This window comes from Narcine bancroftii, chromosome 6, assembly GCF_036971445.1.
Source record: "Narcine bancroftii isolate sNarBan1 chromosome 6, sNarBan1.hap1, whole genome shotgun sequence".
Taxonomy (NCBI): Eukaryota; Metazoa; Chordata; class Chondrichthyes; order Torpediniformes; family Narcinidae; genus Narcine; species Narcine bancroftii.
This window is the reverse complement of record NC_091474.1, coordinates 67,789,046-67,802,915: the sequence shown is the minus strand read 5'-3', so window position 1 is coordinate 67,802,915 and position 13,870 is coordinate 67,789,046. Positions and strand designations below refer to the sequence as shown.

Below are 13,870 nucleotides of genomic sequence, written 5' to 3'. Positions count from 1 at the left end.
AAGTTTGCATCAAAACAATGGCTTTCACATCACAAGGACACCAGTGTTAAATTGTAATGGGTGGAATTTCCAGCATCTTGGACTTTAACCGCTGGGAGCCTGCAACGAGCTGGTGGTTTCGCTGACTCCCAAACCCTTTCTCTGCTCCACATTGGACTTGAAGTCAGAGCAACCCATTCAAAGCTCCTTGGCTTTTGCAACAGATTGTTGTATGAAAGAGATGAAAGTATCACCCCCTCCTCCCCTCCCCAACCCACCAGGGGACATGCAAAGATTAAAAAGAGACAAAAGTGACTGTACACACAGAATGGACATCAGGCACACTTACTGCATATGACATGGTTTCCATAAATTCTCATATACAGCAGACCCAAGCCATGAGCTGCCTAGGCATCTTCATGAAAGCAGCACCATTCACCTCCCACACACGCATCACTGTCAGGAACAGGCTGTACCTTCTGTTTCATTCCTTGCATGGTTTTAACACTTAAACAACTGAATTTTTCAAGCTGCTTGAACCAACAACACATGCAACTTCTATCATAGTCTACTTTTTGTTCCCATACCAACTGGGAAATGGAGACCTTTATCATAATAACATACCTTCCTCACTGATGTCTCCTGCTTCTCACCTGCTGAGACAGCAGTTTTCAATTCAACAGCTGCAGCTCACTATCTAACTCCTGGATGGAACAGGTTAATTGAAACAGCTGAAGACTTGGGGCTTCTTGTGTGTCAGCCAAAACATCTTGTTGATGAGAAAGTAAAAAAAAACTCCCAATAAACATAAAAAAATTGACACTGAAACAAAAATCAAACAAGGAAAAGTACAGCACAAGGACAGGCCGATGAAGCCCATCGATGTTAATCACAGTGTCAATTTAAACCAGTGAACCTGAGCTTAGAGAAGACCCTTGAATCTTTTTATCCCTCCAGCAGTTGCAGGTGCTTGGTGCAATATCATATGCCCACAGAGGCCACAATGAACAGCACAGAAACATGCCCTTCTGCCCATCATGTCAGAGGCCAATTTGAACTGCACACCTGTCTGCTCACAGCCTAAATGTCAAATTTGACCACTTCCCCATCAACACATTACACGTGCCTGACAATTTCAATGCAAAAAAAATCTTTATTTTTTTCACTCACACCTTAAAGCTATATTTCCACTCTGGACCAATGATTCTGTCATTTGACCTTATCGACATCTCTCTTAATTTTACAGACTTCGATCAGGTTATCCCTCAGGTTCCAAAGGTCCAAAGAAAATAATTGAAACTTATCCAATTCGGAAACCATCCTGGTACACTTCTGCACCCTCATCCTTCCTGTATTGTTGACCAACAGAGCGGCACACAATACTAGAATACTGCATCACATTTCCCCAGCTTCTGCAGATGTACCAGCAAAAGGAGACTTGCTGGATGCATTACAGCATAGTGGAGGAGCCGCTCTGCGCAAGACCAGAAGAAGCTGCGCATGTTGATGAGTGCATCTCAGAATATCCCTCCAACTTCCATTCCCTCCATGGCTCCCCCTACCCATGCCAAGGAAAGGCAACCAACACAATGAAGGTGCCCTCCCACTCCAGAAACACACTCATCTCCCTGCCCCCACAGGGAGAAGGCTGAAGGGTGTCAACTCGTGCACCAACAGGCTTCAACTCCACAACAGAACTCTGATGCTGCTCTTGCTTTGACGGTTTGATTTTTTTTCCCGATTTTAACTTTGTACGCTGAGACTGTGCTCTGCCCTTCGACTTTACATTGAGTGTGTTTGAGTTGACCTGCTAGATTCCTTGCAAAAGAACCCTTCTCACTGTGGCAGGTACAAATAAACTTGAACTGAAATGAACGCTGAACCAAAATTCTGCACAGTTACAGGTCCATGTTCACCCCATTTTCGCGTATCCACCATCTCAGACAGTGCATTTTAGCAGTTAGCACAACACTGTTACAGAACCAGAGACTGGGTTCGTATCCAGCGCCGTCTATAATGAGTTTGAATGTTCTTCCTGTGACTGTAGGTTGAATTGGTAATAAGGAAGGCAAATGCAATCATTAATTTCAAATGCATTCATTTCAAGAGGAGTGGAATATAAAATCATAGATGTAATGCTTTAAAAGGTATTGGTCAGACCACATTTGGTGGATTGTGAGCAGTTTTGGGCCTTGTATCTAATAAAAGATGTCCGTGCATTGAAGAGGATCCAGAGGAGGTTTACGAGAGTGAGGAGGTTTACGAGAGTGATACTGGGGATGAAGGGTTAAAGTAGTAAGAGCGTTTGATGGCTCTGAATGTAAAAGGATGTAGGGGGGAGGGGGGGGAGATTTCATTATGTCCCTTTACGACAGAGATAGTGGATATTTCTTCAGCCAGGGGAGGGAATTTGTAGAGGTTTGGCATGACATCAGAAACCCAGGCAAATTTCTGAGGTGTGGTGGAAAGTGTGCTGACCAGCTGTATCACAGTCTGGTATGGGGACACCAATACCCCTGAGTGTAAAGTCTTCCAAAGGGTCATGGATATCACAGGCACAACCCTTCCCACTACATCTATAGGGAACGTTACCTTCTGAGAGCAGAAGCGATCATCAAGGACCATCACCCCCCAGCACACACTCTGTTCTCACTGCTGCCATCGAGAAAGAGGTATCGGTGCCACAAGACTCGCACCACCAGGTTCAGGAACAGTTGCTACCCCTCCACCATCAGACTCTTCAACACGAAACTCAATCAGGGACTCATTTAAGGACTCTTACTTGTGCACTTTATTGATTTTCTTTGCTCTCTCTGCATTGCACAATTTGTTTACATTTGTTACCTGCTTAGTTTTTTGTTTGTTTACCTGTTTACTCTGTGCACAGTTTATTTGCGTGATTAATTAGTGATAATTCTGCCATGCCCATAGGAAAAAAGAATCTCAGGTTTGTGTGTGATGTCATATACGTACTCAGACAATGAATCTGAATCTCTGGAATTCGTTGCCACAGATGGCTGTGGAGGACGCCATTAGGTAGATTTAAAGCAGTTGTTTACGGACTAGTAAGGGTTTCCAAGGTTATGGGGAGAAGTACATGAATAGTGTTGAGAATAAAAATACACCAGCTATGATTTGACTGTGGGAAGCAAACATGTCCTAATTCCACTCCTGTTTTATGGACTTCAAATCCCCTGTGAGATCGTTCTGAAATACTTCCTCTCTGACCTTTAGCCGAGTGTACCAGATTAAAAAAAGTCTTCAGCGTATTCAGTCATTCCATCACTCAGCCAGTCGAGTGCCTCTCAGAGATGACATTGCAATGGTCGCGACTGCAAACGAACCATTGCACTCCACAAAGGATTTGATTAACTCAGTCTATCTTTAATTTACTAATGTTCAGTGTCTTTCCAATGTTAAAGGGAAATAATAAATGCCATGATTCATAGCTTGCCTTGGAAATGTGTTAGACATGCCCTCAACTCAGGGGGACCGAATTCACACAAGGCTTGTTAACCTCAGACAGGCATCCTCCAGATCAGTGGTCAGGTGCAGTGAAAAGGGAGGATTCTTCATCTGTCCATTTTCTGGAAGGGAGGAGGAAAGTTTTGCTGTAGGCACCACAACCTGTTGAAATTCATATTTAGGAAGGTCAATGTCCTGTCATATTTTTCTAGCAAAGTCTGCCACCAACATGGTAACATCATGAAATGACTCTTCATCACCCCATCCCCATCCCCCCTCCCCCCAAAGTAGGTAACATCTTAAATGTGTGACTTCCTCAACATGGAAAACACATTACAATGTTTGCATACTACCAACTGCAAACCTACTTGAAGGACAAATTGGGAAACAGTCTGAGGTTACCAGAAGGAAGCAATTTTGAATATGTGATTACAGACACAATGATAATTAAAAAATTTGTAACAAACATGTACATCAAACTGCAAGAAAAGGAGAATGAGGAAACAAATGGTAAACCTAAACAAAAATGGGAACAAGATCTAAACATAAAGATAAAGAATGAAACATGGGAGAAGCTATGCTCCAGAATGGAAAACACATTACAATGTTTGCATACTACCAACTGCAAACCTACTTGAAGGACAAATTGGGAAACAGTCTGAGGTTACCAGAAGGAAGCAATTTTGAATATGTGATTACAGACACAATGATAATTTAAAAATTTGTAACAAACATGTACATCAAACTGCAAGAAAAGGAGAATGAGGAAACAAATGGTAAACCTAAACAAAAATGGGAACAAGATCTAAACATAAAGATAAAGAATGAAACATGGGAGAAGCTATGCTCCAGAACTATGAGAAATACAATAAACATGAGGTTACGCATGATACAATATAACTGGATACACAGGCTATACATCACACCTCAAAAGTTAAATAAATGGGACCCAACAGTATCAGACAGATATTTTCGCTGTAAAAAGGAAACGGGAACAACAATTCATGCAATTTGGACATGTGAGAAAGTGGAAAAATTTTGGGAAGATCTAAACCAGATATTAAATAAAATCACAAAAAGCAATATACCAAAAAACCCAGAGATCTTCCTCCTAAGTAATATAAGAAACAAAGAATTTGGACTCGATATGGATGGAGCACAAAAAAGATTTGTTATGATAGCCCTAGTTGTAGCAAAAAAATGTATTAAGTCAACCTGGAAATTAGAAGACAACTTGAGAATACAACAATGGTATATAGAAATGAATAAATGTATTCCATTAGAAAAAATAACATAATTTAAGAAATAACATTACAATATTCGAACAAATATGGGAGCCATACATGAAACACAATAGAGAAATCCTACCATGGACTTCCACCACCTAAAATGACAGAAGGAGAAGATAACGAAAAGAACTGACTCAATAAAATTTCTTGTTCATTTTTATTAAGTGACAACATTGTTCAACGGGTTTAATGTATCTTATAGATTGAACTTTAAATAAATGAGAAAGGGAGTGAGGGAGGGAGGGAAGGGAGGGGGGAAAGGGGGAGAAAACCACACTGTATATATTTAAGAAGAAAAATGTCTGTATGTATCTTGGTCAATATGGTTTATAGTGTGAAAAATAAAAAAATTATAAAAAATTAAATAAAACATGGAAAACACATTCAATTCTGGGGTCCCTGCAATTCCTCAGAAAATATCCTTGAAAATCATTGCTGCTTTTCTCAGTCTCTTCACCTCAACAATTCCCCATCAACATCCCAGTGCTTCATATCCAAATGCAATCTCACAAAAAGCCAAATTGTTTGCACCATCTGTTTCCACAAACTGTCACTTTCCTTGAGATACATCAAATCTTCTCATTAGTTTGATCAATGACATAATCACATTGCTTAGCAGAAGAAGAAACAGGAACAGGTGCCGGCCATCTGACGTTTTGAGCCTGCTCTGCCATTCCATAAGATTACAGCTGATGTGGCTGTGGACTCAGCTTCACTTACCTGTCCATTCCCCACAACTATTAATTCCCCTAATATGCAAAAATAAACAACTATCTATCCATGTCTTCAATAGATAGATTCAATAGAGACAGCACCCTTGGCGTAGTGGTTTAGCGCAACGCTGTTACAGCTCCAGCTATCAGGATTGGGGTGCAAGTCCTGCGCTGTCCATATGAAGTTTGTATGGTTACAACATCAAACCAGCAACCACAAAGAAGGCATATCACACAGGGGTAAAGATGAACAATTACTTTATATCAAAAATTCACCTTCAAACTTTAATTCAAAATCCCCCCTTTTATATCAATGCCTACTGGTTAATCTACAAATTTCAATAACAGTGTAAAACTAATAAATTCCCCATCCTAAATATAACATATGTAATCAGAAAACCAGCCTAAATATAACATATGTAATCACAGTCTTAGTTATATTTCCAACTAGCCCACAGAAAAAAAAACTTAGACACAAAACAACACAAAACACACAAGATTCACAAAACTTCGATTTCAATCGAAGTAAAGATCGTAAACAAAATTCAGATTGTTTGGTAAACTGAAGCCACAAGATCTTTGAGAGACAGATAGAGCACAAAATTCGAAGTGGTCTTCTTATGTCGCTTGCCGAGAGCGGAACCAAAGCTTGGTCCGGATCCTTCTGGCTGGCTTCGGAATATTCATCCCTTCTAAAATGCCCAACATTCCAAACTGCCTCATAGACAATGGCTCAGCCTGGGGTCTCCTTCCACTTCACAGCCACACCCAGTGGTGGTTTGTCTTCCAAGGCCAGAAATCTCGAGATCATTTTCTGCACATGCCTAGTCTGTCTCCCACTCTCTGGAGTCTACCTTCGCCTTGGCACTCAAAGGCAAACTGTCACTTTTTAACATAAAACCACAGAACAGAGGTCAATACACAAAAGAGAACTCTGTGACAGAATGTTTTCCCAGTGTCTGTGTGGGTTTTATCCAGGGGCTCCAGTTTCCTCCCACTATATGAAACGTACAGGGGTTGTAGGTTAATCAGGTGGCACAGACGCATGGACCAAAATGGTCTATTACAGTGTTGATTGCCTACATTTGAAAAATTAAAAATCTAATGACACAGCCTACTCATCTCCATCCTAAATCTACTCTCCTATATCTTGAGCCCATGCTCCCTGGTTCTCATTTGCCTATCAATAGAAAGAACTTTCCTGCTTCTATTTAATCCAGTGATTTTCAACCTTTTTCTTTACAGTCACATGCCATTTTAAATAATCCCTATGCCACTGGTACTCTGTGCTAAGGTATTGTGAGTGGAAAGAAAAAGTTTGAAAACCACCGTTTTTCTAATTGACTTGGTATATGCACGGTTTCACAACTCCAAAGGAAATGAGCCAATTAAATTTTTTTCTCATGCAAAATATTTCAGTAACAATTGGGTCTAGAGCAGTGATTCTCACCCTACCCTTCTCACCCACATCCCACCTTAAGTAATCCCTTACTAATCACAGAGGATCGATGGTATAGGGATTACTTAGAGTGGGATGTGAGTGGTAAGAAAATGTTTGAAAACCGCTGCTCTAATCTATTCCTTTCATAATGTTATATGTTTCTACAAGATTCTCCCCTCATTTTTCTTAACTCAAGTGTGTGTAGTCCCAGTTGATTCAATCTCTCTTCACAGGTTAACCCCCTCATCTCCAGTGGACCTCCTCTGCACTACCTTCTAAGCCAGTACATCTTTTCTCAGACCAGAACTACAGGCAGTACTCTAGGCACAGCCTTGGCAGTACCTTGTATAGTTGCAGCAGAATCTCCCTGCTCTTAAATTCAATCCCTCCAGTGATGAAGACGGATATTTCATTTGCCTTCATGATTACCTGTACACCAGGAAACCAAACTTTTGTGATTCATGCACAAGCACCCCTTCCCTCTACTTAACAGCATGCTCCAATCTCTCACAGGTTAAATAATAATCTGATCTACTTTTTTTTCTTTCAAAACCTCAATTTATCAGTGTTGTACTCCATCTCAAGACTCACACGCATGCACACATCATTTCAGCAGTCTCTCCGCATCTTCTGCGCAATTCTGCTCAATAACAAATCTTTTCTATATTCAAACAGGACGTGATGTCACGCAACCACTGATCGTGAGTAGGTGAATCAGCATCCTTCCATTTCAGTAAAATTCCTCGTCTTGGCAAAAGAGATAGCACGACTCGGAACCGGATACAAAGATGAATCAATCCCTCCCATTGTACCGAAGAGGGCCACCAAAAGGTTTGGTACCAAATCTATATTAAAAATTGTAGATAAAGTGTGGAAAACCCCCCTCCAGTATTTTTCTGGATGAGGATAAGACCAGAACAAATGAATCAATGACACTTTGCCCTCTTACACCTGTCACAGCAGGGACTCATATCAGCATAAAAGCAAGTCAATTTAACCTGAGATGCATGTGCTCTATGAACCACCTTAAATTGTACTAAACAATGACGGGCACATAACAAAGAGTTATTAACTAACTTAAGAATTGTGTCCCACTCCATGTCTGATGTAGTCAAATTTAAATCCTGTTCCCAAACATTTTTAACTTTAATCAGTGAAGTCTGTTTTAAACATAACAATTTATCATAAATAATAGGTATTAAACCTTTATGAGAAGGCATTAAACTAAAAAAAAACCTACAAAATTTGATTCAAACTCTCTTAGAAAATCAGAAAATTGTGATTCAATAAAATCCTGGATTTGCAAATATCTAAAAATTGAGATCTGGGCAGGTTAAATTTAGCAGAAATTGGCTCAAATGATGCAAAGTATCCATCAATGGATAGATCCTTAAAACTCTGAATACCCTCTCTACACCAGCTCTGAAAAAGGTGATGAGATACAATGGGCCTTGTGAGAGCGAAATTATGAAATGCAAAATGCTTTCTAAACTCTGCCCAAATTCTCAGAATATTTAACAATAGGATTATCTATTAATTTAATTGAAAATAGAAATGAAGAGTCAAGAAGTGCTAGATTGGAAAAAATGTGGGGGGGGGGGACGATTTTGCTCCATTGATATCCACAATGGGTGGTCAAAATAATGGTGGAAAAGACCAAAATGTAAGACTTTGCATGTTGATGGACCAATAATAGAATCTAAAGTTAGGCAGAGCCATTCCACCACTTCTCTTAGATCTCATTAGAAGAACTTTATTAAGGTAAGGGCGCTTACCCTTCCATGTGTAAGATGATATAACCAAATCAAGTAAGTCAAAAAATGATGTTGGAAAAACAAATGCAACAGATTGAAAAAGATCCAAAAACATTCATTTTAATGGAATTTATATGGCCAACTAAGGTTGCAGATAAAGGTAACCATTGAGTCAAGGAATGCTTCATTTATTTGAATGTAGCAAGATAAATCTCCTTGAAAAGATGTTTATGATTCTTTGTATTTGTAAAACCAAGGTAGGTAAATTGATTTTTAATGATACTAAAAGGAAAACCATTATACACTGATGCAGAAAATTTCGATAGAAGTAGTTCACTTTTACACAAGTTCATTTTATATCCCGAAAATTGACTGAATTCTGAAAGTAATGACATCACATGGGGAAGGGAGACAACTGGATCCGAAATTAAAAGCAGGAGATCATCTGGAAAAAGAGAGAGCTTGTGTTCAATCCCTTTTCCCCCTGTATCCACAAAATGTCCTTGCATTCATGAAATGCAATTACTAATGGTCAAATAATAAAGGACTTAACTGGCTTCCTTGACAAATGCCAAGTTGCAGATTGAAATTCTAAGAATGTTGTAAATTAGTAAGAATTGTGGCAGATGGAAGAAATCTTTAATGATATAATGACTTCAGAAACCAAGTATCCAACATCCACCTGTTCCCCTGAATCTACTGAACTCAAAAATACCACTAAATGTGTTAAACATGCCCTATCCTTCCTGAATCCATGCTGCGTCTGCCTGATTGAATAATTTCTATTCGGATGTCTTGCTGTTTCTTCCTTTATGATAGCTTCAAGCATTTTCCTGAAAAGGTCATTAATCTAACTGGTCTATGCTAACCTGCCTTTTGTCTACATTCTTTTTAAAAGAGTGACATAAAATTTGCTGTCTTCCAATCTGTCGGCACTTGCCCAGAGATCAGAGAATTTAGATCAATTACGACCAACACATCTACTAGAACTTGAATCATTTCTTTCAGTAACCTGGGATGCCTTCCATCAAGAGAAGGGAACTTAAGAGGAATCACTTGATGGAGTAGTGGCCAGCAGAGTAAAACTAGCCCTCTCCAGAAAAGAAGAAAAAAAAGTTAAGAAAAGACAAAGTTCAATAAATACAAAATATAAAAGATAAAGTTGCAGAGAAGAGAAAGATGGCACCTAAGAAGGATAAAGTAAAAACAATGGGAAAAAAAGTAGAAAAGACGCTAGAAAAGAAAGGAGAAGGCCTTACCTGCACGAAGGAACAGGGAGCCATGGTGGAGAAGAGCACTTGATCTCAGAGGTTGGCGTCGGCCCTGTGGAGTCTTGACCCCCCCCAACCAGTGGACTGCAAAAATGGCTGAGCCAAACAAAAGTGCGCAACTGCGCAATCTAAGGTAAAGGAAAACACCGACGGGAGGGGGGGTTCAGCTGAGGAGTGGGAAACCACGGTGCGACCAGCTGAGGGATGCCCAACACCAGGGCTCTCAGCTGGAAGATGAGGAAAGCGGCAGGAGAGGGAGTGAAGTACCAGGTGAGAAAGAAAGTAGATGGGGTGAACGGCAAAAGGAGCAGCAGTAGGAAGCTCGACAGATGAGCAGTTCAGAAGGAGAGGACCAACAGCAAGAAGCCAAGCAAGAAGAGGCCCAACAAAGTGAAGCAAGCAACTCATCAGAAAATCAGAAGAGACACAGATACAAAGAAGAGAAGAAGAAGACACAAACACAGGTACAGACACAGAAGAGAAAGAAGACCAAGATCTTCACAGAGAGATAGAAGGCAAAACAGATGGACAGAATATAGATAAAGTTTTTTTCTGAAGAACAAATGAGAGCATTAAAAGAATGGTTGTCATTAGAATTTAGTGCAATTAAAAGAAAAATGAAAAGAACAGAAGATAAAATGCAAAGATTAGAACTAGTCATGACAGAAATGGGGAAAAGAGTAGAAAATGTGGAAGAACAAGAAGCTCAGAAAATTGATATATACTAGAAAATTATAGTAGGCGAAACAACATAAAAATAGTGGGCCGAAAGGAAGATGAAGAAGGCACAGAGATGAAGGAATTTATAAAAGAATGGATCCTGAAGGTCCTGGCAACAACAGAAATGCAAGAAGGAATGGAAATAGAAAGGGCACACAGAACACTAACTCCAAAACCACAGATATATCAAAAACCAAGATCCATTTTAGTAAAATTTTTGAGATATATGACAAGAGAAAATATACTGGAGCAGGCAAGAAATAAAATTAGAAAAGACAATAAACCATTGGAATACAAGGGTCAAAAAATATTTTTCTACCCAGACATAAGTTTTGAACTCTTAAAGAAGAGGAAGGAGTTTAATACAGCAAAATCAATCCTGTGAAAAAAAGGTTATAAATTCATGTTAAGACATCCACCTGTGCTTGAAATATTTATCCCCGGGGAGCAAAACAGGCTGTTTTCGGATCCGGAGGAAGCACAAGAATTTGCAGAATGCTTGCAGGACAGAAGGAGAGATGAAGAGATGTAATAAGAATAAAGAACGGCGATAAAATATATATAAAAATGTAAAAACAATGTATATGTAAAGAACTAAAGAAGGGAAAGAGAAGGGAAGGAAGGAAGGGGGGAAAACAGAGAACTTTGTTATATGTGTAAAAAATGTGTTTTCTGGGGATTTGGGGTGGGGGGGGAGAAAATAACCGTCACTGCGTAATCAGTTGACACTTGCGAGCAGGATCGCAATCCAAATGGAAAAGGGATTTGTGGTTGCCCGGCAAGGGATAAGGGGCAACTTGGAGGGAGGGGGTATTTGGGGTTAAGGTAATATTGGCTGTGGCAGTTGTTGAAGTATTTTATGTTTTAAATGCATTGTCATACATTGAATTTAAAAAGGGAAAACTGAGAGATGAAAATGGGGAAAAGTGGGATGGTGGTGGTGAGGAAGCGGAAATGAGGTGTAAACAGGATATGAGATGGCCATGTATAACTATATGACTATAAACACATAGAATACATAACCAAATTAAAAGGAAGAGGCTACTAAATATGCTGAAAAAAGAAAAAAAATAGATATAGCATTTGTGCAGGAAACGCATCTAACTGAAGTGGAACATAACAAATTAAAGAGGAACTGGGTAGGGAACGTAGCGGCAGCATCATATAATTCAAAAGCTATATTAATTAATAAAAATGTACCAATCAAAATAGAAGAGGAAATAATAGATCCAGCAGGGAGGTATGTAATGATAAAGTGTCAGATATATTCAGAATTTTGGAATTTGCTCTATATATATGCACCTAATGAGGAGGATCAAAAGTTTATGCAGGATATTTTTTTTGAAGATTGTAGATACCCAAGAAAATATATTGATAGGAGGGGATTTTAAGCTTAATTTGGATCCAATGTTGGATAAAACGAAACATTACAAATGTACAAGGTGGAGAAGAACATACTGAAAATAAAGCAAAAGTATTATGAACTGAGAAAAAAAACACAAAATATTAGCCTAGCAACTTAAAACAGAACAAGCTCAAAGAACTGTATTGGAATCAAGGCAAAAGGACAAACAAATTACATATAACCCAATAGAGATTCATGAAAACTTTAAGGAATTTTATGAACAATTATACCAAACTGAGAACAAGGGGAAAGATGATAAAATAGAAGCTAAAATTGAACTGCAAAAATTGCAAGAGGAACAAAACAAACTGATAAAATCATTTGAAATAGAGGAAGTACAGGGTATATTAAAAAAGCTGCTGAACAATAAAACACCTGGAGAAGATGGATTCCCAATAGAATTCTACAAAACATTTAAAAGAGTTATTAATTTTTCCTCTCCTGGAAGTAATGAACCAGATAGAAGAAACACAAAACTTGCCAGATTCATGTAAGACAGCAATAATTACAGTAATACCAAAGACATGGAAGGATCCATTAACACCAGCATCATATAGAACAATATCTTTACTTAATTCAGATTATAAGATAATAGCGAAATTATTAGCATGCAGGTTGGCTGACCATGTACCAAAAATAAAACAAGATCAAACTGGATTTATCAAGAAAAGACGAACAGTGGCTAATGTCTGTAAACTTATTAATCTAATTCATGCAGTTCAAGAAAATAAGAAGCCAACAGTGGCTGTTGCTTTAGATGCAGAAAAAGCTTTGACAGAGTAGAATGGAATTATTTATTTAAAGTATTACAGAGGTTCAATCTACTAGAAAAATATATTAATTGGATTAAAGCATTATATAATGGACCATTGGCGAAGGTAACAGTAAATGGATATATATCGAACCAATTTAAATTAAATAGGTCAACTGGACAGGATGTCCATTACCCCCGCTTTAGCAACAGAACCATTGGCAGAACTGATAAGAACAGAAAATAAAATAAAAGGGATAAAAAATAAAGGAGAAGGAGTATAAAATCAGTTTATTTGCAGATGACATTATAGTATACTTAACAAAAACATAAATATCAATAAAAGAATTACATAAAAAATTGAAGGAGTATGAAGAAATGTTGGGCTACAAGATCAATGCAAATAAAGTGAAGTGATGCCAATGAGTAACGTGGATTATACAGAATTTAAAAAAGAATCACCATTTTTATGGCAAACACAAGTAATCCGATACCTAGGAATTAGGTTAGATAATAACAAGGCACCTGTACAAAATAAATTATCAGCCACTAATAAAGAAATTGCAGGAAGACTTAGAACATTGAAAAGAATTACCGCTAACATTGATAGGGAGGGTAAATTGCATTAAAATGAATTAAATAAGTATTGTATCCTTGGGAAGATAATCAATGCCAATTCCCTTAATAGAGAAATTCTTTAATGAACTAAAAAGAATAATAAGGAAATTCTTGTGGAAAGGGAGGAAACAGAGGATAGCGTTAGATAAATTAACAGAGAGGTACAACCAAGGTGGTTTGCAGTTACCAAACTTTAGAAATTATTATAGAGCAGCACAATTAAGGTGTTTATCAGATTTTTACCAGACAAGGGAAAAACCAGACTGGACTAAGATAGAACTAGATAAAATAGGGGAGAAGGTACCAGAACATATATTTTATAAGTGGGATGAAAAGCTGGTGCAATATAAAAACTCACCAGTATTACATCATTGACTTAATATATGGAAGAAGATCCACTTAGAAAGGAAAAAAACAAATTACCAAATATCAAAATTGTTATTGACACAAAACCCACTAATCCC

The 13,870-nt window shown here is 38.3% G+C and overlaps 1 protein-coding gene across 1 annotated transcript in view; it reads right to left on the bottom strand.

Annotated features, from left to right (window-relative positions):
- The window catches only part of LOC138736174 (CUB and sushi domain-containing protein 1-like), a 2,349,200-nt gene that overhangs the window by 2,062,369 nt on the left and 272,961 nt on the right, over positions 1–13,870 (bottom strand). The window lies entirely within an intron of this gene.